The sequence below is a fragment of the Salmo salar genome, chromosome ssa05 (assembly GCF_905237065.1).
Source record: "Salmo salar chromosome ssa05, Ssal_v3.1, whole genome shotgun sequence".
Classification (NCBI taxonomy): domain Eukaryota; kingdom Metazoa; phylum Chordata; class Actinopteri; order Salmoniformes; family Salmonidae; genus Salmo; species Salmo salar.
Window position 1 is genome coordinate 86,576,642 of NC_059446.1, and position 27,329 is coordinate 86,603,970.

Here is a 27,329-nt window from a genome sequence, read left to right on the forward strand (position 1 = left end):
GTCAAGTTGGCTGGATGTCCTTTGGGTGTTGAAACCGTTGAGCGTGAAAAAACCCAGCAGCGTTGCAGTTCTTGACACCTACTGCCATACCCCGTTCAAAGGCACTTCAATCTTTTGTCTTGCCCATTCACCCTCTGAATGTTACACATACACAATCCATGTCTCAATTGTCTCAAGGCTTAAAAATCCTTCTTTAACCCGTTTCCTCCCCTTCATCTACACTGATTGAAGCCAAGTTATCGTTACTCACCCTGTGTGCATATCCAAGTTATCGTTACTCACCCTGTGTGTATAGCCAAGTTATTGTTACTCACCCTGTGTGCATATCCAAGTTATCGTTACTCACCCTGTGTGCATAGCCAAGTTATCGTTACTCACCCTGTGTGTATATCCAAGTTATCGTTACTCACCCTGTGTGTATAGCCAAGTTATCGTTACTCACCCTGTGTGTATAGCCAAGTTATTGTTACTCACCCTGTGTGTATAGCCAAGTTATTGTTACTCACCCTGTGTGTATAGCCAAGTTATCGTTACTCACCCTGTGTGTATATCCAAGTTATCGTTACTCACCCTGTGTGTATAGCCAAGTTATCGTTACTCACCCTGTGTGTATAGCCAAGTTATCGTTACTCACCCTGTGTGTATAGCCAAGTTATCGTTACTCACCCTGTGTGTATATCCAAGTTAGTTACTCACCCTGTGTGTATAGCCAAGTTATCGTTACTCACCCTGTGTGTATATCCAAGTTATCGTTACTCACCCTGTGTGTATAGCCAAGTTATCGTTACTCACCCTGTGTGTATATCCAAGTTAGTTACTCACCCTGTGTGTATAGCCAAGTTATCGTTACTCACCCTGTGTGTATATCCGTTATCGTTACTCACCCTGTGTGCATATCCAAGTTATCGTTACTCACCCTGTGTGTATAGCCAAGTTATCGTTACTCACCCTGTGTGCATATCCAAGTTAGTTACTCACCCTGTGTGTATAGCCAAGTTATCGTTACTCACCCTGTGTATGTATTATAACTCATATTATTACCTGTTTTATTTCTCTATTTTCTTTCTCTCTGTATTGTTGTGAAGGACCAGTCAGTCTGCATTTCACTGTTAGTCCACACCTGTTGTTTACCAAGCATTTCACTGTTAGTCCACACCTGTTGTTTACCAAGCATTTCACTGTTAGTCCACACCTGTTGTTTACCAAGCATTTCACTGTTAGTCCACACCTGCTGTTTACCAAGCATTTCACTGTTAGTCCACACCTGTTGTTTACCAAGCATTTCACTGTTAGTCCACACCTGTTGTTTACCAAGCATTTCACTGTTAGTCCACACATGTTGTTTACCAAGCATTTCACTGTTAGTCCACACCTGTTGTTTACCAAGCATTTCACTGTTAGTCCACACCTGTTGTTTACCAAGCATTTCACTGTTAGTCCACACCTGTTGTTTACCAAGCATTTCACTGTTAGTCCACACCTGTTGTTTACCAAGCATTTCACTGTTAGTCCACACCTGTTGTTTACCAAGCATTTCACTGTTAGTCCACACCTGTTGTTTACCAAGCATTTCACTGTTAGTCCACACCTGTTGTTTACCAAGCATTTCACTGTTAGTCCACACCTGTTGTTTACCAAGCATTTCACTGTTAGTCCACACCTGTTGTTTACCAAGCATTTCACTGTTAGTCCACACCTGTTGTTTACCAAGCATTTCACTGTTAGTCCACACCTGTTGTTTACCAAGCATTTCACTGTTAGTCCACACCTGTTGTTTACCAAGCATCTGACAAATACAATTTGATTTGATAAGGCTTTATTAAGGTTAATTACCTGGATACCTATGAGATAAGCAAGCCATAAGTCACCATCAGACCAAAAGCACGACTGGTGAGTATAGTCTGTCAAAGACTGAAACTAGTCAACAAGGCAGAGATGAAATGACTCAAAGTTGATTCAACAATACTTAAAAACAACTTAAATAACAAAATATAAATACACACAGGAGAGGGTTTTGCTACAAATCTCATTAAGACCATGGAAGGCTTTCATTGAATCCCTGTTTGACTAGTCAACACCAGGGTTGTGGTTAGTGGACAGCTGTTTGTTAAAAAATATCAGCATCTTCTTTGAAACGGATAAACGAGCAGAAAACCACAAAACATTTCAGTTTCCTTTTCAAGTCTAGATATGCAAAACAAAAGGCACAGCTGACCCCTGAGAGATGGTGTGTTTGTGTGTCGTGGTTACTGGGAGGTGGTAGAGTTTGAGTTTTTGCCGCGGGCCGCCAGTTTCTGCCGCAGCTCTCTGATGTCCTGCATCAACTCCCTCTCTCTGCAGTCCAGCTCCCCTCGACCCCGGTCCAGAGAGACTGAGAAAACAAGACATCACAGGACTCTTCAGGGACTCACTGTATGGATGTAAACTCAGCAAGATTACAGTGGGATCGGGCACATTGGGAACACTGAACGTCTTGGTAGATCTGAATTCTGTTGATATTTTCTGCTGGAGTATAGATCTGGAAATATGGTGGTAGAAACAGTGACTGTAGATTTTTCTATTGTTATTGACTGTACATTTGTAACTGTTGTTTTTGTCGCACTGCTTTGCTTTATCTTGGCCAGGTCGCAGTTGTAAATGAGAACTTGTTCTCAACTGGCCTACCTGGTGAAATAAATCAAAATGTGGTACGGACAGTCAGAAACACTCACAGCAAGTGGAGTCGTCTGAGGTGGACTGGTTGTTTAGACAGATGTTGTTGGGACTGTGACGTTGTTGAGACTGACCAGGAGAAGCAACAGGATTGTGAAGCAGGCCACTAGTGGAGCACGGAGACCTGGCTCTCATCTCCCACTGTTGACCTGCCAAAACACACTGTATTAGTCACCAACACCCCATACACTGCAACCTTCAACATCAACTATTAGCTTAGAGGAACACTGCAACCTTCAACATCAACTATTAGCTTAGAGGAACATTAACCTTCAACATCAACTATTAGCTTAGAGGAACACTGCAACCTTCAACATCAACTATTAGCTTAGAGGAACACTGTAACCTTCAACATCAACTATTAGCTTAGAGGAACACTGCAACCTTCAACATCAACTATTAGCTTAGAGGAACACTGCAACCTTCAACATCAACTATTAGCTTAGAGGAACACTGCAACCTTCAACTATTAGCTTAGAGGAACACTGCAACCTTCAACATCAACTATTAGCTTAGAGGAACACTGGAACCTTCAACATCAGGACCAACTATTAGCTTAGAGGAACACTGCAACCTTCAACATCAACTATTAGCTTAGAGGAACACTGCAACCTTCAACATCAACTATTAGCTTAGAGGAACACTGCAACCTTCAACATCAACTATTAGCTTAGAGGAACACTGCAACCTTCAACATCAACTATTAGCTTAGAGGAACATTAACCTTCAACATCAACTATTAGCTTAGAGGAACACTGCAACCTTCAACATCAACTATTAGCTTAGAGGAACATTAACCTTCAACATCAACTATTAGCTTAGAGGAACACTGCAACATCAACTATTAGCTTAGAGGAACACTGCAACGTTCAACATCAACTATTAGCTCAGAGGAACACTGCAACCTTCAACATCAACTATTAGGTTAGAGGAACACTGTAACCTACAACATCAACTATTAGCTTAGAGGAACACTGTAACCTTCAACATCAACTATTAGCTTAGAGGAACACTGTAACCTTCAACATCAACTATTAGCTTAGAGGAACACTGCAACTATTAGCTTAGAGGAACACTGCAACCTTCAACATCAACTATTAGCTTAGAGGAACACTGCAACCTTCAACATCAACTATTAGCTTAGAGGAACACTGTAACCTTCAACATCAACTATTAGCTTAGAGGAACACTATAACCTTCAACATCAACTATTAGCTTAGAGGAACACTGCAACCTTCAACATCAACTATTAGCTTAGAGGAACACTGTAATCTTCAACATCAACTATTAGCTTAGAGGAACACTGCAACATCAACTATTAGCTTAGAGGAACACTGTAACCTTCAACATCAACTATTAGCTTAGAGGAACACTAACCTTCAACATCAACTATTAGCTTAGAGGAACACTGTAACCTTCAACATCAACTATTAGCTTAGAGGAACACTGCAACCTTCAACATCAACTATTAGCTTAGAGGAACACTGCAACCTTCAACATCAACTATTAGCTTAGAGGAACACTGCAACCTTCAACATCAACTATTAGCTTAGAGGAACACTGCAACATCAACTATTAGCTTAGAGGAACACTGCAACCTTCAACATCAACTATTAGCTTAGAGGAACACTGCAACCTTCAACATCAACTATTAGCTTAGAGGAACACTGCAACATCAACTATTAGCTTAGAGGAACACTGCAACCTTCAACATCAACTATTAGCTTAGAGGAACACTGTAACCTACAACATCAACTATTAGCTTAGAGGAACACTGCAACCTTCAACATCAACTATTAGCTTAGAGGAACACTGCAACCTTCAACATCAACTATTAGCTTAGAGGAACACTGCAACATCAACTATTAGCTTAGAGGAACACTGCAACCTTCAACATCAACTATTAGCTTAGAGGAACACTAACCTTCAACATCAACTATTAGGTTAGAGGAACATTAACCTTCAACATCAACTATTAGCTTAGAGGAACACTGCAACCTTCAACATCAACTATTAGCTTAGAGGAACACTGCAACCTTCAACATCAACTATTAGCTTAGAGGAACACTGCAACCTTCAACATCAACTATTAGGTTAGAGGAACACTGCAACATCAACTATTAGCTTAGAGGAACACTGCAACATCAACTATTAGCTTAGAGGAACACTGTAACCTTCAACATCAACTATTAGCTTAGAGGAACACTGTAACCTACAACATCAACTATTAGCTTAGAGGAACACTGCAACCTTCAACATCAACTATTAGCTTAGAGGAACACTGTAACCTTCAACATCAACTATTAGCTTAGAGGAACACTGCAACCTTCAACATCAACTATTAGCTTAGAGGAACACTGCAACTTTCAACATCAACTATTAGCTTAGAGGAACACTGCAACCTTCAACATCAACTATTAGCTTAGAGGAACACTGTAATCTTCAACATCAACTATTAGCTTAGAGGAACACTGTAACCTTCAACATCAACTATTAGCTTAGAGGAACACTATAACCTTCAACATCAACTATTAGCTTAGAGGAACACTGCAACCTTCAACATCAACTATTAGCTTAGAGGAACACTGCAATCTTCAACATCAACTATTAGCTTAGAGGAACACTATAACCTTCAACATCAACTATTAGCTTAGAGGAACACTGCAACATCAACTATTAGCTTAGAGGAACACTGTAACCTACAACATCAACTATTAGCTTAGAGGAACACTGCAACCTTCAACATCAACTATTAGCTTAGAGGAACACTGCAACCTTCAACATCAACTATTAGCTTAGAGGAACACTGCAACATCAACTATTAGCTTAGAGGAACACTGCAACCTTCAACATCAACTATTAGGTTAGAGGAACACTGCAACCTTCAACATCAACTATTAGCTTAGAGGAACACTGCAACCTTCAACATCAACTATTAGCTTAGAGGAACACTGCAACATCAACTATTTCCTCAGAACATTTACATTTTCAACATGAACCATTGGCTTAGAGGAACACTGAAACCTTAGGTGACAGGACTGTGGTGTAGTAGTGTGGGTGGTGGGGTAGAATGCTCAGCATACTACAGATAGATATAGAATGTATAGAGAGGACCTGACTGCCTATTCTCTCCACAACACAGAATCATGTCTGTTCTACAACATATATTTCTATGGGACTGGGCTCACTGAGTGAGTGGTCCTGGCTCCTGCGGAGGTTGTCTCTGTGCTGCTTGGTCTCCTCTTCCTCTTGGCTGAGGAAGACTCTCCGGTTGGCCTCAGCTGTGGCTGCAGCCTGCCTCTCCTCCTCTAGCTGGGCCTTCTGAGACACCACCTCCTCCCACTGAAACACACAATGGCTGAACACACTTCACACCTCACCGTCCCGCTGAACCCACTCCTCCCGCCTCCCGCTGAACACACTCCTCCCTCCTCCCGCTGAACACACTCCTCCCTCCTCCCGCTGAACACACTCCTCCCGCTGAACACACCCCCTCCCGCTGAACACACCCCCTCCTGCCTCCCACTGAACCCACCCCCTCCCGCTGAACACACCCCCTCCCGCCTCCCACTGAACCCACCCCTCCCGCTGAACCCACCCCTCCCGCCTCCCACTGAACCCACCCCCTCCCGCCTCCCGCTGAACACACCCCTCCTCCCACCATAAATCAATGACACAAGCATGCCCAGTGTAAGAGCCTTCAGTTGATCAAGAGGTACAGTAACTAACAGGACTCTCCATGACCTACTGTATATACCCTCCTCTACATCATCTCTCCTCCTACCCTCTGTCCCTCCATGACCTACTGTATATACCCATCTCTCCTCCTACCCTCTGTCCCTCCATGACCTACTGTATATACCCATCTCTCCTCCTACCCTCTGTCCCTCCATGACCTACTGTATATACCCATCTCTCCTCCTACCCTCTGTCCCTCCATGACCTACTGTATATACCCATCTCTCCTCCTACCCTCTGTCCCTCCATGACCTACTGTATATACCCATCTCTCCTCCTACCCTCTGTCCCTCCATGACCTACTGTATATACCCATCTCTCCTCCTACCCTCTGTCCCTCCATGACCTACTGTATATACCCATCTCTCCTCCTACCCTCTGTCCCTCCATGACCTACTGTATATACCCATCTCTCCTCCTACCCTCTGTCCCTCCATGACCTACTGTATATACCCATCTCTCCTCCTACCCTCTGTCCCTCCATGACCTACTGTATATACCCATCTCTCCTCCTACCCTCTGTCCCTCCATGACCTACTGTATATACCCTCTACATCATCTCTCCTCCTACCCTCTGTCCCTCCATGACCTACTGTATATACCCATCTCTCCTCCTACCCTCTGTCCCTCCATGACCTACTGTATATACCCATCTCTCCTCCTACCCTCTGTCCCTCCATGACCTACTGTATATACCCATCTCTCCTCCTACCCTCTGTCCCTCCATGACCTACTGTATATACCCATCTCTCCTTCTACCCTCTGTCCCTCCATGACCTACTGTATATACCCATCTCTCCTCCTACCCTCTGTCCCTCCATGACCTACTGTATATACCCATCTCTCCTCCTATCCTCTGTCCCTCCATGACCTACTGTATATACCCTCTACATCATCTCTCCTCCTACCCTCTGTCCCTCCATGACCTACTGTATATACCCCATCTCTCCTCCTACCCTCTGTCCCTCCATGACCTACTGTATATACCCATCTCTCCTCCTACCCTCTGTCCCTCCATGACCTACTGTATATACCCATCTCTCCTCCTACCCTCTGTCCCTCCATGACCTACTGTATATACCCATCTCTCCTCCTACCCTCTGTCCCTCCATGACCTACTGTATATACCCATCTCTCCTCCTACCCTCTGTCCCTCCATGACCTACTGTATATACCCATCTCTCCTCCTACCCTCTGTCCCTCCATGACCTACTGTATATACCCTCTACATCATCTCTCCTCCTACCCTCTGTCCCTCCATGACCTACTGTATATACCCATCTCTCCTCCTACCCTCTGTCCCTCCATGACTACTGTATATACCCATCTCTCCTCCTACCCTCTGTCCCTCCATGACCTACTGTATATACCCTCTACATCATCTCTCCTTCTACCCTCTGTCCCTCCATGACCTACTGTATATACCCTCTACATCATCTCTCCTCCTACCCTCTGTCCCTCCATGACCTACTGTATATACCCATCTCTCCTCCTATCCTCTGTCCCTCCATGACCTACTGTATATACCCATCTCTCCTCCTACCCTCTGTCCCTCCATGACCTACTGTATATACCCATCTCTCCTCCTACCCTCTGTCCCTCCATGACCTACTGTATATACCCTCTACATCATCTCTCCTCCTACCCTCTGTCCCTCCATGACCTACTGTATATATCCTCTACATCATCTCTCCTCCTACCCTCTGTCCCTCCATGACCTACTGTATATACCCATCTCTCCTCCTACCCTCTGTCCCTCCATGACCTACTGTATATACCCATCTCTCCTCCTACCCTCTGTCTCTCCATGACCTACTGTATATACCCTCTACATCATCTCTCCTCCTACCCTCTGTCCCTCCATGACCTACTGTATATACCCCCATCTCTCCTCCTACCCTCTGTCTCTCCATGACCTACTGTATATACCCTCTACATCATCTCTCCTCCTACCCTCTGTCTCTCCATGACCTACTGTATATACCCTCTACATCATCTCTCCTCCTACCCTCTGTCTCTCCATGACCTACTGTATATACCCTCTACATCATCTCTCCTCCTACCCTCTGTCTCCATGACCTACTGTATATACCCTCTACATCATCTCTCCTCCTACCCTCTATGACCTACTGTATATACCCTCTACATCATCTCTCCTCCTACCCTCTGTCCCTCCATGACCTACTGTATATACCCATCTCTCCTCCTACCCTCTGTCTCTCCATGACCTACTGTATATACCCTCTACATCATCTCTCCTCCTACCCTCTGTCCCTCCATGACCTACTGTATATACCCGCTACAGCATCTCTCCTCCTACCCTCTATGACCTACTGTATATACCCTCTACATCATCTCTCCTCCTACCCTCTGTCCCTCCATGACCTACTGTATATACCCTCTACATCATCTCTCCTCCTACCCTCTGTCCCTCCATGACCTACTGTATATACCCTCTACATCATCTCTCCTCCTACCCTCTGTCCCTCCATGACCTACTGTATATACCCTCTACATCATCTCTCCTCCTACCCTGTCCCTCCATGACCTACTGTATATACCCTCTACATCATCTCTCCTCCTACCCTCTGTCTCTCCATGACCTACTGTATATACCCTCTACATCATCTCTCCTCCTACCCTCTGTCCCTCCATGACCTACTGTATATACCCTCTACATCATCTCTCCTCCTACCCTCTGTCCCTCCATGACCTACTGTATATACCCTCTACATCATCTCTCCTCCTACCCTCTGTCCCTCCATGACCTACTGTATATACCCATCTCTCCTCCTACCCTCTGTCCCTCCATGACCTACTGTATATACCCTCCATACATCTCTCCTCCTACCCTCTGTCTCTCCATGACCTACTGTATATACCCTCTACATCATCTCTCCTCCTACCCTCTGTCCCTCCATGACCTACTGTATATACCCTCTACATCATCTCTCCTCCTACCCTCTGTCCCTCCATGACCTACTGTATATACCCTCTACATCATCTCTCCTCCTACCCTCTGTCCCTCCATGACCTACTGTATATACCCATCTCTCCTCCTACCCTCTGTCCCTCCATGACCTACTGTATATACCCTCTACATCATCTCTCCTCCTACCCTCTGTCTCTCCATGACCTACTGTATATACCCTCTACATCATCTCTCCTCCTACCCTCTGTCTCTCTATGACCTACTGTATATACCCTCTACATCATCTCTCCTCCTACCCTCTCATGACCTACTGTATATACCCTCTACATCATCTCTCCTCCTACCCTCTGTCCCTCCATGACCTACTGTATATACCCTCCTCTACATCATCTCTCCTCCTACCCTCTGTCCCTCCATGACCTACTGTATATACCCTCCTCTACATCATCTCTCCTCCTACCCTCTGTCCCTCCATGACCTACTGTATATACCCTCTACATCATCTCTCCTCCTACCCTCTGTCCCTCCATGACCTACTGTATATACCCTCTACATCATCTCTCCTCCTACCCTCTGTCCCTCCATGACCTACTGTATATACCCTCTACATCATCTCTCCTCCTACCCTCTGTCCCTCCATGACCTACTGTATATACCCTCCTCTACATCATCTCTCCTCCTACCCTCTGTCCCTCCATGACCTACTGTATATACCCTCTACATCATCTCTCCTCCTACCCTCTGTCCCTCTACATCCTCCATGATGTTAACCAGCTGCTGCTCCTTGGTGTGGGTCTCTCTGTGTAGTCCAGCCAGATGGTGGTAGTGTCTGTCCCGGTCTGCATCCTCCTGGTCTAGACGCCTCATCACCTCAGCCTGCCACTCGGTGTCCACTCCCAGCTGGCCTGCTTCAGCTAAACACTCCTCTAGAACCTGAAACGTAGAGGAGGTCAGTCTCTCTCTCTCCAATCATTGTTTAATAACCCCCTAGATTTCAGTCTGAGGAAGTATACAGTAGATGAATGCTGACCTTCTTGGTTCCCAGGCTGACGTCAGTGTCGTTGTTAAGGAGGTGTTGGAAGGTGGTCTCCTCAACCTCTGACCTGTGTCTCCTGGTATCCACCTCTGCTCTGACCTCCTGAGTCACACGCACCTGCTCCTTGGCCAGTTGCTACAACACAAGGATTACATCATGACATTACGGTCTGGTGAATGAAGATCAAGCCATATTGTAACTGGATAGCGTTAACATGGCCAATGTTAAATTACGTGTGGTGTCTTAACTTTATGCTGCAAGGAATATAATGTGAATGACAAGATAGTGTTTGTCTCAGGGGCAGGTCTCTGCACATCGTTGCTGTGATGAGGACAGTCACTGACCTGTTCAAACAGCCGTCTCTGTGCTTCCAGCTCCATCTGTCTGACTTGTATATCCTGTACTGCTGCTGCCGTCTCCTGGTCTCTGGTGTTCATCTGGCCCCAACAAACACCCCATTATATACAGTAGAGGACATATAGACACCCCATTATATATAGACACCCCATTATATACAGTAGAGGACACATATAGACACCCCATTATATACAGTAGAGGACATATAGACACCCCATTATATATAGACACCCCATTATATACAGTAGAGGACATATAGACACCCCATTATATATAGACACCCCATTATATCCAGTAGAGGACATATAGACACCCCATTATTGATATAGACACCCCATTATATACAGTAGAGGACTATAGACACCCAATATAGACACCCCATTATATAGTCAGTAGAGGACATATAGACACCCCATTATATATAGACACCCCATTATATACAGTAGAGGACATATAGACACCCCATTATATACAGTAGAGGACATATAGACACCCCATTATATACAGTAGAGGACAAACCCTTATATAGACACCCCATTATATACAGTAGAGGACATATAGACACCCCATTATATATAGACACCCCATTATATACAGTAGAGGACATATAGACACCCCATTATATATAGACACCCCATTATATACAGTAGAGGACATATAGACACCCCATTATATATAGACACCCCATTATATACAGTAGAGGACATATAGACACCCCATTATATATAGACACCCCATTATATACAGTAGAGGACATATAGACACCCCATTATATACAGTAGAGGACATATAGACACCCCATTATATACAGTAGAGGACATATAGACACCCCATTATATACAGTAGAGGACATATAGACACATTACACACAAAATAAAAGGATGGTTGAAAGAATGAATCTCTTCTTTCAATATTAAATACAGGGCGGTGACTGAAGTGAAAACAGACCTTCCTCTGTATCTGCTCGTCCAGTCTGTGTAGTTCAGTCAGTCTCTGGTCCTGCTGGTGTTTCAGGAAGCGTCTCCTGGCTGCATCCATCAGCTGGAGCTCCTTCACCTTCAACTCACGCTTCATGGCTGTTAACCTGGACACATTACAGACTGTCAGAGAGACTAACCTGGACACATTACAGACTGTCAGAGAGACTAACCTGGGGACACATTACAGACTGTCAGAGAGACTAACCTGGGGACACATTACAGACTGTCAGAGAGACTAACCTGGAGACATTACAGACTGTCAGAGAGACTAACCTGGGGACACATTACAGACTGTCAGGGAGACTAACCTGGAGACACATTACAGACTGTCAGAGAGACTAACCTGGAGACACATTACAGACTGTCAGAGAGACTAACCTGGGGACACATTACAGACTGTCAGAGAGACTAACCTGGAGACACATTACAGACTGTCAGAGAGACTAACCTGGAGACACATTACAGACTGTCAGAGAGACTAACCTGGGGACACATTAGACTGTCAGAGAGACTAACCTGGGGACACATTAGACTGTCAGAGAGACTAACCTGGAGACACATTACAGACTGTCAGAGAGACTAACCTGGGGACACATTACAGACTGTCAGAGAGACTAACCTGGGGACACATTACAGACTGTCAGAGAGACTAACCTGGGGACACGTTACAGACTGTCAGAGAGACTAACCTGGGGACACATTACAGCTAACCGGGGACACATTAGACTGTCAGAGAGACTAACCTGGAGACACATTACAGACTGTCAGAGAGACTAACCTGGGGACACATTACAGACTGTCAGAGAGACTAACCTGGGGACACATTACAGACTGTCATATAGACTAACCTGGAGACACATTACAGGGGACTCAGAGACTAACCTGGGGACACATTACAGACTGTCAGGAGAGACTAACCTGGGGACACATTACAGACTGTCAGAGAGACTAACCTGGGGACACATTACAGACTGTCAGAGAAACTAACCTGGGGACACATTACAGACTGTCAGAGACACTAACCTGGGGACACATTACAGACTGTCAGAGAGACTAACCTGGGGACACAGACTGTCAGAGAGACTAACCTTGGAACAGGGAACAAGTCTATTTCAGCTTAATTAGTGACATCACATTTAATGGGCTTGTACCAAGTAATTTATGAGGATCAATAACTATGACATGAGAGTCACATTACCTCAGAATGTACTTCCTTCTGAGGATCCTGACTGAATATGATGCAGACACAGTTCTGCCTTGGAAAGAGGGGGACCTAGTCAAATTGTATGTATTCAACTGTGTCTTCCTCTCTGAATCAGCCTTAATCGACATCCACGTCTTCGGCACCCGGGGAACAGTGGGTTAACTGCCTTGTTCAATGGATTCGATCTAGCAACCTTTCAGTTGCTCTAACCACTAGGCTACCTGCCGCCCCTACACTCTAACCACTAGGCTACCTGCCTGTCCCTACACTCTAACCACTAGTCTACCTGCCGTCCCCTACACTCTAACCACTAGGCTACCTGCCGCCCCTACACTCCAACCACTAGGCTACCTGCCCCCCTACTCAACCACTAGTCTACCTGCCCCCCTACACTCTAACCACTAGGCTACCTGCCGCCCCTACACTCTAACCACTAGTCTACCTGCCGCCCCTACACTCTAACCACTAGGCTACCTGCCGTCCCTACACTCTAACCACTAGTCGACCTGCCGTCCCTACACTCTAACCACTAGGCTACCTGCCACCCCTACACTCTAACCACTAGTCTACCTGCCGTCCCTACACTCTAACCACTAGGCTACCTGCCGTCCCTACACTCTAACCACTAGTCTACCTGCCGTCCCTACACTCTAACCACTAGGCTACCTGCCTGCCCCTACACTCTAACCACTAGGCTACCTGCCTGCCCCTACACTCTAACCACTAGGCTACCTGCCTGCCCCTACACTCTAACCACTAGGCTACCTGCCGCCCCTACACTCTAACCACTAGGCTACCTGCCTGACCCTACACTCTAACCACTAGTCTACCTGCCGTCCCTACACTCTAACCACTAGGCTACCTGCCGTTTCCCTACACTCTAACCACTAGGCTACCTGCCGCCCTACACTCTAACCACTAGGCTACCTGCCGTCCCTACACTCTAACCACTAGGCTACCTGCCGCCCCTACACTCTAACCACTAGGCTACCTGCCTGCCCCTACACTCTAACCACTAGGCTACCTGCCGTCCCTACACTCTAACCACTAGTCTACCTGCCTGCCCCTACACTCTAACCACTAGGCTACCTGCCGTCCCTACACTCTAACCACTAGGCTACCTGCCGCCCCTACACTCTAACCACTAGTCTACCTGCCGTCCCCTACACTCTAACCACTAGTCTACCTGCCTGCCCCTACGCTCTAACCACTAGGCTACCTGCCGCCCCTACACTCTAACCACTAGGCTACCTGCCGGCCCCTACACTCTAACCACTAGGCTACCTGCCTGCCCCTACACTCTAACCACTAGGCTACCTGCCGCCCCTACACTCTAACCACTAGTCTACCTGCCGTCCCCTACACTCTAACCACTAGTCTACCTGCCGCCCCTACACTCTAACCACTAGTCTACCTGCCGCCCCTACACTCTAACCACTAGTCTACCTGCCGCCCCTACACTCTAACCACTAGGCTACCTGCCGCCCCTACACTCTAACCACTAGTCTACCTGCCCGCCCCTACACTCTAACCACTAGGCTACCTGCCTGCCCCTACACTCTAACCACTAGGCTACCTGCCTGCCCCTACACTCTAACCACTAGGCTACCTGCCGTCCCTACACTCTAACCACTAGGCTACCTGCCTGCCCCTACACTCTAACCACTAGGCTACCTGCCTGCCCCTACACTCTAACCACTAGGCTACCTGCCTGCCCCTACACTCTAACCACTAGTCTACCTGCCGTCCCTACGCTCTAACCACTAGGCTACCTGCCGTCCCTACGCTCTAACCACTAGGCTACCTGCCTGCCCCTACACTCTAACCACTAGTCTACCTGACACCCCCTACACTCTAACCACTAGGCTACCTGCCTGCCCCTACACTCTAACCACTAGGCTACCTGCCGTCCCTACTCTCTAACCACTAGGCTACCTGCCGTCCCTACGCTCTAACCACTAGTCTACCTGCCTGCCCCTACACTCTAACCACTAGGCTACCTGCCGTCCCTACACTCTAACCACTAGGCTACCTGCCGGCCCCTACACTCTAACCACTAGGCTACCTGCCGCCCCTACACTCTAACCACTAGGCTACCTGCCGTCCCTACACTCTAACCACTAGTCTACCTGCCTGCCCCTACACTCTAACCACTAGGCTACCTGCCGTCCCTACACTCTAACCACTAGGCTACCTGCCTGCCCCTACACTCTAACCACTAGGCTACCTGCCGCCCCTACACTCTAACCACTAGGCTACCTGCCTGCCCCTACACTCTAACCACTAGGCTACCTGCCGCCCCTACTCTCTAACCACTAGTCTACCTGCCTGCCCCTACACTCTAACCACTAGTCTACCTGCCGTCCCTACACTCTAACCACTAGTCTACCTGCCTGCCCCTACACTCTAACCACTAGTCTACCTGCCTGTCCCTACACTCTAACCACTAGGCTACCTGCCTGCCCCTACACTCTAACCACTAGGCGACCTGCCTGCCGTGAATGATTGATGTAGTAATAAATTGGCATACATAGATGACTGTATGTGTGTCTGTTCTCTGACCTGGTTCTCTGTTCAGCCAGCTTGCTCTCCTCCTGCTGTAGGATGTCCCTGCGTTTCTCCTCAGCCTGCTGCAGTAACTCCTGCTGGGTGTACCACGCCTCGTCCTCAGCCTGCCTCTGAACCACCTCCGCACGCAGCTCCTGCACCGCCTGCCTGGAGACACACACACACACACACACACACACACACACACACACACACACACACACACACACACACACACACACACACATCTGACACTGTTCTTTGACACAAATACTGAAGAAGGCTTTGACCGAAACGTCCGTGTCAAGCTTTTTCCCTGCTACTGCAAGAAAAACAGAGATAAGATATTAAGAGTTGACTTTGTGTGAACCTTATTGTCTTTGCCGGTGTTCTAGAATGCCACAGAAAGGATAAGATGCCAATGATACAATCTGACCTCTCTCTGAGGTAGTCCACCTCCTGCTGGCGTATCCTCTCTCTCTCCTGAGACTGGTACTCCACTATGTAGGTGGGGTACTTGTTGAAGACAGGGTACTGTCCCCTGGTCAGAGGCTGAAAGTCATCCAGCATGTTCCTGGGGTGGATGTCTGCTGGGGTGCTCTCCATCAGCCTGTATGTCTCCTTTATCACGGCGCTGACGTCCAGGTTGTTACGGTGATGGAAGAAATACTGGGAGAGAGAGAGAGAGAGGAAGGGAGAGAATCAAGTGTGCATTTTTCCTTTATGAAGAAGAAGGTAAATATACTGTAGCTGCAAGAAGCAATGAACAGGGTTCATAGGATGGCAGAAAGGACACCTGGGTAATAGTTTCCTTTTTTTTTTTTTAAGATATCAATGCCAAACTTAACATGGTTCCTCATGGTAATGTCTCTGATGACCCTAAAAAGTTCCAAGTTCACAGGCCATTGTGGAGTGGATTTACAAAGGATTTAAAATGGACTCTTAAGTTTTGATTTCCTGATTTATCAATAACTCAGCCGTCTCTAAAAAAAAACGTTTTGCTTAAGGTTTACCAAAATGTCCCAGATTCAGGAAAACATATCATGGCAGAATCGCATTAGTGGAAACCAAGACTATTCTCAGGGAAAGCTGGGTTGTAGCTAGATATGTTAAGAGTCGTGTCGGGGAAAATGTATAGTATTTTAGCTAACCCTAAAGCTAATTTTACTAACCTACCATGTTAATTCTCCTAACCTGCTGCATATGTTCTCTTAACCTGCTGCGAAAAGTCACTTCTTCTAGTCAAAACATTCATCTGATGATAAGACGTGTGCATTTACATTTATTTATTTTTGCTAACATATGATGGGGGTCCCTGGGAAGGGGCCCTGGGAAGGGGTCCCTGGGAAGGGGTCCCTGGCCAAGAAAAGGTTGAAGACCCCTGCTGTAGGTCATACGGGGTGATGGATATGAGGGTTTATAACTGCTTATAACCTTGCCACCTATAGGTCAATCAGTACCATTCTTTTGATCAAGTCAGTCCTGTAGTTTCTGTGTGCCAAATTTGAAGAAAAAAGTTACCAATCTATGCTTGAGATATTTGACCATGTCAAGATTTTTTTAATAAAAATGCAGCTTTGCTGTGAACAACTAATAAATTAGACTAGTGTAACAATGTTAAAATGATGCAAATAATGCTCTGCTCTTCAATATTCATCCATAATATACAATTCGGAGACTGTCGCAGTAGTCATGACAAAAATACATAGTGGCTTATAGTCATAACATGAAGTCATATAAAGGGCCTAACCAATGAAAGTGTCCTTTCCCATGGTTTATATTAAACATCTTACCTCAAACCTTCCCATGGTTTATATTAAACATCTTACCTCAAACCTTCCCATGGTTTATATTAAACATCTTACCTCAAACCTTCCCATGGTTTATATTAAACATCTTACCTCAAACCTTCCCATGGTTTATATTAAACATCTTACCATAAACCTTCCCATGGTTTATATTAAACATCTTACCATAAACCTTCCCATGGTTTATATTAAACATCTTACCTCATCTTCCCATGGTTTATATAAAACATCTTACCTCATCTTCCCATGGTTTATATAAAACATCTTACCACAAACCTTCCCATGGTTTATATAAAACATCTTACCTCATCTTCCCATGGTTTATATTAAACATCTTACCTCACCTTCCCATGGTTTATATTAAACATCTTACCTCAAACCTTCCCATGGTTTATATTAAACATCTTACCATAAACCTTCCCATGGTTTATATTAAACATCTTACCTCATCTTCCCATGGTTTATATTAAACATCTTACCATAAACCTTCCCATGGTTTATATTAAACATCTTACCTCAAACCTTCCCATGGTTTATATTAAACATCTTACCTCATCTTCCCATGGTTTATATTAAACATCTTACCTCAAACCTTCCCATGGTTTATATTAAACATCTTACCTCATCTTCCCATGGTTTATATTAAACATCTTACCTCAAACCTTCCCATGGTTTATATTAAACATCTTACCTCAAACCTTCCCATGGTTTATATTAAACATCTTACCTCAAACCTTCCCATGGTTTATATTAAACATCTTACCATAAACCTTCCCATGGTTTATATTAAACATCTTACCACAAACCTTCCCATGGTTTATATTAAACATCTTACCTCATCTTCCCATGGTTTATATAAAACATCTTACCTCATCTTCCCATGGTTTATATAAAACATCTTACCATAAACCTTCCCATGGTTTATATAAAACATCTTACCTCATCTTCCCATGGTTTATATTAAACATCTTACCATAAACCTTCCCATGGTTTATATTAAACATCTTACCTCAAACCTTCCCATGGTTTATATTAAACATCTTACCTCAAACCTTCCCATGGTTTATATTAAACATCTTACCTCACCTTCCCATGGTTTATATTAAACATCTTACCTCAAATCTTCCCATGGTTTATATTAAACATCTTACCTCAAATCTTCCCATGGTTTATATTAAACATCTTACCTCATCTTCCCATGGTTTATATTAAACATCTTACCTCATCTTCCCATGGTTTATATTAAACATCTTACCGCTCTTTAAACCTTCCCATGGTTTATATTAAACATCTTACTTCAAACCTTCCCATGGTTTATATTAAACATCTTACCTCATCTTCCCATGGTTTATATTAAACATCTTACTACAAACCTTCCCATGGTTTATATTAAACATCTTACCTCATCTTCCCATGGTTTATATTAAACATCTTACTATAAACCTTCCCATGGTTTATATTAAACATCTTACCTCATCTTCCCATGGTTTATATTAAACATCTTACTATAAACCTTCCCATGGTTTATATTAAACATCTTACCTCATCTTCCCATGGTTTATATTAAACATCTTACCTCAAACCTTCCCATGGTTTATATTAAACATCTTACCTCATCTTCCCATGGTTTATATTAAACATCTTACCTCAAACCTTCCCATGGTTTATATTAAACATCTTACCTCAAACCTTCCCATGGTTTATATTAAACATCTTACCTCAAACCTTCCCATGGTTTATATTAAACATCTTACCTCATCTTCCCATGGTTTATATTAAACATCTTACTATAAACCTTCCCATGGTTTATATTAAACATCTTACCTCATCTTCCCATGGTTTATATTAAACATCTTACTATAAACCTTCCCATGGTTTATATTAAACATCTTACCTCATCTTCCCATGGTTTATATTAAACATCTTACCTCAAATCTTCCCATGGTTTATATTAAACATCTTACCTCAAACCTTCCCATGGTTTATATTAAACATCTTACCTCAAACCTTCCCGTGGTTTATATAAAACATCTTACCGCAAACCTTCCCATGGTTTATATAAAACATCTTACCTCATCTTCCCATGGTTTATATTAAACATCTTACCTCAAACCTTCCCATGGTTTATATTAAACATCTTACCTCAAACCTTCCCATGGTTTATATTAAACATCTTACCTCAAACCTTCCCATGGTTTATATAAAACATCTTACCTCAAACCTTCCCATGGTTTATATTAAACATCTTACCTCAAACCTTCCCATGGTTTATATAAAACATCTTACCTCAAACCTTCCCATGGTTTATATTAAACATCTTACCTCAAACCTTCCCATGGTTTATATTAAACATCTTACCTCAAACCTTCCCATGGTTTATATTAAACATCTTACCTCAAACCTTCCCATGGTTTATATTAAACATCTTACCTCAAACCTTCCCATGGTTTATATTAAACATCTTACCTCAAACCTTCCCATGGTTTATATTAAACATCTTACCTCAAACCTTCCCATGGTTTATATTAAACATCTTACCTCATAACCTTCCCATGGTTTATATTAAACATCTTACCTCAAACCTTCCCATGGTTTATATAAAACATCTTACCTCAAACCTTCCCATGGTTTATATTAAACATCTTACCTCACAAACCTTCCCATGGTTTATATTAAACATCTTACCTCACCTTCCCATGGTTTATATAAAACATCTTACCTCAAACCTTCCCATGGTTTATATTAAACATCTTACCTCAAACCTTCCCATGGTTTATATTAAACATCTTACCTCAAACCTTCCCATGGTTTATTAAACCTAATCTTCCCATGGTTTATATTAAACATCTTACTATAAACCTTCCCATGGTTTATATTAAACATCTTACCTCATCTTCCCATGGTTTATATAAAACATCTTACCTCAAAGTCCTCTTTGTGGCTGCAGAGCAGTAGTGGAGCGCGGCAGCAGGTGACATAGGAGACCACAGATACCAATAAGAAGGCAGGATGGTTAGAGAAGACGTTGTCAAACAGTTTGAGCCACTCATCTCTGGTCAGCACCTCAGAGAACAGAGTCTCTAACAGGGGCCACACATACAGCTGGAGGGGGAGAGAGATAGAGGTTATTAAAGAGTTTGAGCCACTCATCTCTGGTCAGCACCTCAGAGAACAGAGTCTCTAACAGGGGCCACACATACAGCTGGAGGAGAGGGGGGGAGAGAGATAGAGGTTATTAAAGAGTTTCAGCCACTTTTCTCTGGTCAACATCTCAGAGAACAGAGTCTCTAACAGCGAATGGAAATGTATCACTGAACGCTTGTTTGTGGGAGCAGATAAAAAAACAACCATACAATACTAGTGTCATTATAATACAGTTGTAACGAGAGTTTAAAAAGAGATCTCCTGGTCGTCTCACCTGAGAGGTGACTCCACAGTCGATGAGGTGCTGCAGCAGTTCCTTGTCATGGTGAGCCAGAACATTCTCTGCCATGCTCAGTACGTTGAGAGGAGGGTTGGGGAAGTATTCAAACCAGTGCTGGCACCAGTTCACTGCAAAGGACAAACAAAACTGTCGATACCCTATTTTACAACCAAAGTGCAACAACAAAGTTATATAAACAAGGTACACGAAAAAGAAAACTGAAAAAGTGACAAATATTCAGCAACTCTAAGTTAGCAAACAGGGCCGACATGAAAGGACAAGTGAAACAGGATTCAGTTTCTAGTACTGTATGTACAGTACCTATAGTGGTGGCAACCACTTCAAAACAGAGCAGTGGGTTATTCTGGAAGAGCTTGACGAAGGGAAACGCCACCAGAGGGAGGTAGTCTGTCTCTCCAAAGATGGCCGCCCAGTGGGCTAGTGCAGACAACACTCTGTAGGCAGACAAGAGATGGAAATGACAGCACTGTCAGATATACCCATCACGATTCATGGAAATGACATCACTGTCAGATATACCCATCACGATTCATGGAAATGACATCACTGTCAGATATACCCATCATGATTCATGGAAATGACATCACTGTCAGATATACCCATCATGATTCATGGAAATGACATCACTGTCAGATATACCCATCACAATAATGAATCATCAAGGACGTTTTGATAAAAATGGAAGAACCATTAACTATTCATAATTCCAGATCATCTGAACGTGCCCATGCCAGGCCAACATGACAGCAGGCCCACAGTGCCAGCCAGGTAAGTGGTAAGTATACCTTTGAAGTCCCCGCTGCAGTTTGTGGCTCTTGATGGGGTATCGCTCCTGGATGCTGAGGTAGGCAGAGTGCAGGCCTTTATCGGTCAGACTGCTGAAGGCTGCGTGGTTCTCTGGCAGACGCAGGAGGGACCTCCACACAAACATCCTGAGGAGAAATAAACGCATGATCATCATAATGGAAACGGTTTACTGTAGTGTATAAAGGAGCACCATTTACTGTAGTGTATAAAGGAGCACCGTTTACTGTAGTGTATAAAGGATCACACGTTTACTGTAGTGTATAAAGGAGCACCGTTTCACTGTAGTGTATAAAGGAGCACCGTTTACTGTAGTGTATAAAGGAGCACCGTTCACTGTAGTGTATAAAGGAGCACCGTTTACTGTAGTGTATAAAGGAGCACCGTTTACTGTAGTGTATAAAGGAGCACCGTTTACTGTAGTGTATAAAGGAGCACCGTTTACTGTAGTGTATAAAGGAGCACCGTTTACTGTAGTGTATAAAGGAGCACCGTTTACTGTAGTGTATAAAGGAGCACCGTTTACTGTAGTGTATAAAGGAGCACCGTTTACTGTAGTGTATAAAGGAGCACCGTTTACTGTAGTGTATAAAGGAGCACCGTTTACTGTAGTGTATAAAGGAGCACCGTTTACTGTAGTGTATAAAGGAGCACCGTTTACTGTAGTGTATAAAGGAGCACCGTTTACTGTAGTGTATAAAGGAGCACCGTTTACTGTAGTGTATAAAGGAGCACCGTTTACTGTAGTGTATAAAGGAGCACCGTTTACTGTAGTGTATAAAGGAGCACCGTTTACTGTAGTGTATAAAGGAGCACCGTTTACTGTAGTGTATAAAGGAGCCCCGTTTACTGTAGTGTATAAAGGAGCACCGTTTACTGTAGTGTATAAAGGAGCACCGTTTACTGTAGTGTATAAAGGAGCACCGTTTACTGTAGTGTATAAAGGAGCACCGTTTACTGTAGTGTATAAAGGAGCACCGTTTACTGTAGTGTATAAAGGAGCACCGTTTACTGTAGTGTATAAAGGAGCACCGTTTACTGTAGTGTATAAAGGAGCACCGTTTACTGTAGTGTATAAAGGAGCACCGTTTACTGTAGTGTATAAAGGAGCACCGTTTACTGTAGTGTATAAAGGAGCACCGTTTACTGTAGTGTATAAAGGAGCACCGTTTACTGTAGTGTATAAAGGAGCACCGTTTACTGTAGTGTATAAAGGAGCACCGTTTACTGTAGTGTATAAAGGAGCACCGTTTACTGTAGTGTATAAAGGAGCACCGTTTACTGTAGTGTATAAAGGAGCACCGTTTACTGTAGTGTATAAAGGAGCACCGTTTACTGTAGTGTATAAAGGAGCACCGTTTACTGTAGTGTATAAAGGAGCACCGTTTACTGTAGTGTATAAAGGAGCACCGTTTACTGTAGTGTATAAAGGAGCACCGTTTACTGTAGTGTATAAAGGAGCACCGTTTACTGTAGTGTATAAAGGAGCACCGTTTACTGTAGTGTATAAAGGAGCACCGTTTACTGTAGTGTATAAAGGAGCACCGTTTACTGTAGTGTATAAAGGAGCACCGTTTACTGTAGTGTATAAAGGAGCACCGTTTACTGTAGTGTATAAAGGAGCACCGTTTACTGTAGTGTATAAAGGAGCACCGTTTACTGTAGTGTATAAAGGAGCACCGTTTACTGTAGTGTATAAAGGAGCACCGTTTACTGTAGTGTATAAAGGAGCACCGTTTACTGTAGTGTATAAGGAGCACCGTTTACTGTAGTGTATAAAGGAGCACCGTTTACTGTAGTGTATAAAGGAGCACCGTTTACTGTAGTGTATAAAGGAGCACCGTTTACTGTAGTGTATAAAGGAGCACCGTTTACTGTAGTGTATAAAGGAGCACCGTTTACTGTAGTGTATAAAGGAGCACCGTTTACTGTAGTGTATAAAGAGCACATTTGTATGTTGCTGCCCCTCATTAAAACTGTGACACCTTGGCCCTGATTCCTGATTTGTAGTTAGTTACCTGTATTTAGCTGGATATTCTCCAAATGCCTTCAGTAACGTCACAAGTCTCTTCTTGTTTAGACCGTCAGGCAGTTCATTCTGAAAAAGAAAATCCACAAATCAGTTGAACGCCTCACTTGATTCAAAAGAACATCATTCAAAATTTGGATGAGGAAAACCAATGGTAAAATCACGAGACAGCACGGCTCCAGACCAGAGAACTAAATAAGGTCATGCTATTATACGGTCACTATGAGATTATACCACAAGTATCTATGCTTCTGTCTGCCATGTGTTTCTGCATGCTCTACAGATGTAGGCTCTTAATTTGAGGCAGTTTGCTACAGAGGGAAAATAATCCTGGAGCAACAGGAAATGTGCATTATAATATGGATTATAATTAATGGACATTTTTTGTACGGGTCGAAATATGACATTTTCAAGGGGCAATTACAAACTTGAGAAGCCTTTTAAAACCTTGAATGCAAGTTCGCATTTCCTGTTGTGCAACAAAAGAGTGATCCAATGAATATCCTACATCTGTACCTCTTTATCCTCTGTCATGGGGACAGCTGGAGGCCTCAGGACTTTGGTCTTGACTCGTCGACCAGAGGTTTTGGCCGGCCGCTGGACCGCTTCTGACTTCACCTTCATCGTCAGAGCCGAACACTCTCCACCAGACACCACTTTGACCAGGGACGGAGGAGGCTAGGAGAGGATGACGAGTGGCTCAGGGGAAGGCAGAAACATGACTGATGTGTGCTAATCTTAAAAACTACACAGATGAAACAAAGCTGCCTGGGTCATTTAGCAAAATTCAAGGACACGTGTCAGATGAACAGCCTTTTTAATCATTCTGATGATTGCTACCTTGTTGTAGTCCTGGGTCAGACACTGAACACTGTAGATGTTCAGGCTGCCATTATCCATTATCGTGGCAATATGGCGTCCGTTGGGACTGACAGTGGCTGCGGTGATGGCGTCATCATGGGATCCGATGTTGAAGAGCAGCTTGCAGGTCTGGATGTTGATGAAACGCATCACACCATCCTGACTCAGCACCCCAAGAGTCTGAAGAACAAAAACTAAATGTTTTCTCATTTACCAACCACCGAGACAAATAAAGCATGTTCTCCAAAATACATCAGTATCAGATAGCATTGGCTGTACATTGGCTGCTTTCTTGGCAAGGGTTCACTTGAAAAAGAGATGTAAAACTCAACGTGACTTCCGTGGTTAAATAAAGGATGAATAAATAGAATGAATGAATGAATGAATGAATACATACCTGGCTGGCCCCACCATCGAAGCTGTCTGGTAGGAACTCCAGCTGTCTGACAGTGCGGACCTTGGGAGGCATCTGGACCACTCTAAGCAGCTGCCTGGTGTCCAGACACCACAGATGGAGAAGGTTGGATCTGCCCCCTGCAGCCAGAATCTTCCCATCACTTTGAAGAGAACACAGATGGTTTTAGGAGGACATTACTGGTACTGAACATCTGCTTTGTTGTTCAGGGCTTATCTGTAATAGTCATAGCCACACAGACAAACACACTTTTCTATATTAGACTTCCACTTCCACTCAACCTTTCAAAAACACACACACACCGTGTGACAGCAAATGCCTTGTAGTGTATCCTGGGTCCCTCATCAGGAACAGGCAGCTGGTATTTGCAGAACAACGTGTCACTCTCCCAGGCAAAGATGGAGTCATCGTTGAAACAGCTGAGGATGGTGTTACTCAGAGGAAGAAAGAACACCTAGGAAAAAAATAACACACACAGTTCAAATGAATTTTCACAAATTCAGATAAATTGTTTAGAGTTCTACAAAATGTAAAATATAAAAAGGCACTGTGTGAATTTTTCCATTATGTATTCATTGTATTGTCAAATCGGAAAATGAAATGATTCAGTTCTGTAAATGATCTAACCCTCTGTATGCCGACAGATTGACGGACATTGAGTTTCCTCTTCCTCTGGAAGGTGTCCAGGTCCCAGAGCTGAGCCGTGTCAGCTGACGTACTGATGGCGTAGCGGCCAGAGCCATGGACCGACACGGAGGATACCGCCCCTCGTGACCCCGCATCCAGCTCACCAGCTGCTTCGTATCTGACGGAATCAAACAATCAATCAATCTGTTTATTGTTCCAATTGGCAAACACCCGGCAAAAACGCCATTATCTGATGGAATCATTGGTCTTTCAATGTACTGGAAGTTTGGGTACACAGGCAAATACACCACAGAAGATGACTTTACCCTCCTCAATCAGCTAATCAATTCCTAACCTTTTGGAAAACAATTATGCAGCAATGTAAGGAGTCATACCTTTGTCAAAGCACTTGATGGAGTAGTCTGCAAGAGCAACCAAGAATTCCGTTGTTCTGCGCAAGTTGAAAGCCAAGGCAGTGCAAGCTTGACCAGTTTTCTGAACAAGTCTAAACCTGGAGAGAGACAGAACAGGTATGAGCACAGCCTGCACCAGTAAGAGTATTGCAATGCAATATTGTGGTGTTGACAGTGTGACATACTGCACCTGTTTCTAGTGATGTCAAAGACATAAATATTCCCATGGTGGTCTCCAGCCAGGAAAGAGTCCCCAGTAGTGTCAAAGGTGACATGAAGGAAGCGGACTGTTTTGGACTGGTAGGCAGCTGCACTGCGAATCACTGTGACCATGACCCTGTTAAAGCAAAAACGGTTATTATGGTCTACATACAAGATGCACGTCTAGCTGTCAGACAAGAATGCAAAGCACAGCTTCTATTCAAGATATGCAGAAACAAACAATAACAATCCCCTCTCGTTTACGATCAACAACACTCAACAGCCAGGCTTCACTATCACAAGGTGATGGAGACTCAACAAGTGGGTTATGAGCTAACATTATCCTTTGCAACGACCTACCCAGTATTACTTGGTGTTGGTTTTCGATGCCATACTTTTCCCTCCTCCTTGTTTCCAATGTCGGTCGTTTGCATTTTTTTTTTTATGAGCAGAATTGGGGATATGATACGTTTGGATCTAGCTAGCTAGCGAGTTAGCAGTGGTAACTAATTCACAGTTGATTAGCAAGCCGGCTAGCCTGAATACCAGCCTATCGTCTGGCGGTCTGTACAGCGCGAAATTTGAAAGAACACGTTATTGCTGGTCTCCAATCGCAAGAAGAGCATTCACAAGCATATTATCGAGCAGTCAATATCCCGCTAAATGATTTATTGAGAACAAAACTCAAATGAAAGCCATAGTTATAAATCTGTCTTCAGTTAAAAAGTTGTCAGCGGTTATCTTGTCGCTTCTTGAATGACGTCAAGAATGGGATGTAAACAGTAGCAGGAATTGTGGTTACTGGAGTTCTCTACGATCAAATAGGATAAATTGGAGGATTGGAGGTTTGAAACCTCTCTGTGTAGATGTACCACAGTTAAAAAGTTACAAAGAGAAAAAAACTAATAAATGTGATTGTTCTAAAGTCATTACTGCTAATTATAAGGGGGTGGATAACATAGCCATAGGCCATGAAGGTGGACAAGGACCAATGCCATGTCAAGTTTTGGTTTAGCAAAAAGTATGATAGGTGGACACTTTCTCAAGGTGATCACAATACAATACAATATCAAATGTATCTAGCTAGCTACAGTATTTCACACCTGTCTTGTTTGCCTGCACTTTTAGCTACGCGGTTCTAATTATATACACTAACGTTGCTTTCAATTGTATTGAGACAAAATATCTTAAAGGATCATATTATTAAACAGACTTTCCAA

General features: G+C 43.9%; 1 pseudogene across 1 annotated transcript; it reads right to left on the reverse strand.

The window, feature by feature from the left end:
- Window positions 1-1,799: 1,799 nt before the first annotated feature.
- Window positions 1,800-26,886, reverse strand: LOC106596613 (TBC1 domain family member 31-like; annotated as a pseudogene). The gene is made up of 22 exons (XR_006770036.1): window positions 26,470-26,886; window positions 26,099-26,245; window positions 25,891-26,006; window positions 25,496-25,673; window positions 25,171-25,322; window positions 24,851-25,010; window positions 24,433-24,633; window positions 24,109-24,270; window positions 23,582-23,661; window positions 21,545-21,691; window positions 21,060-21,193; window positions 20,733-20,866; window positions 20,237-20,416; window positions 15,943-16,175; window positions 15,522-15,674; window positions 11,724-11,859; window positions 10,763-10,855; window positions 10,413-10,553; window positions 10,121-10,315; window positions 5,901-6,054; window positions 2,712-2,861; window positions 1,800-2,371 (listed from the first exon to the last, which is right to left on the reverse strand). The product of XR_006770036.1 is annotated as a TBC1 domain family member 31-like (transcript).
- Between the last annotated feature and the right edge of the window lie 443 nt (window positions 26,887-27,329).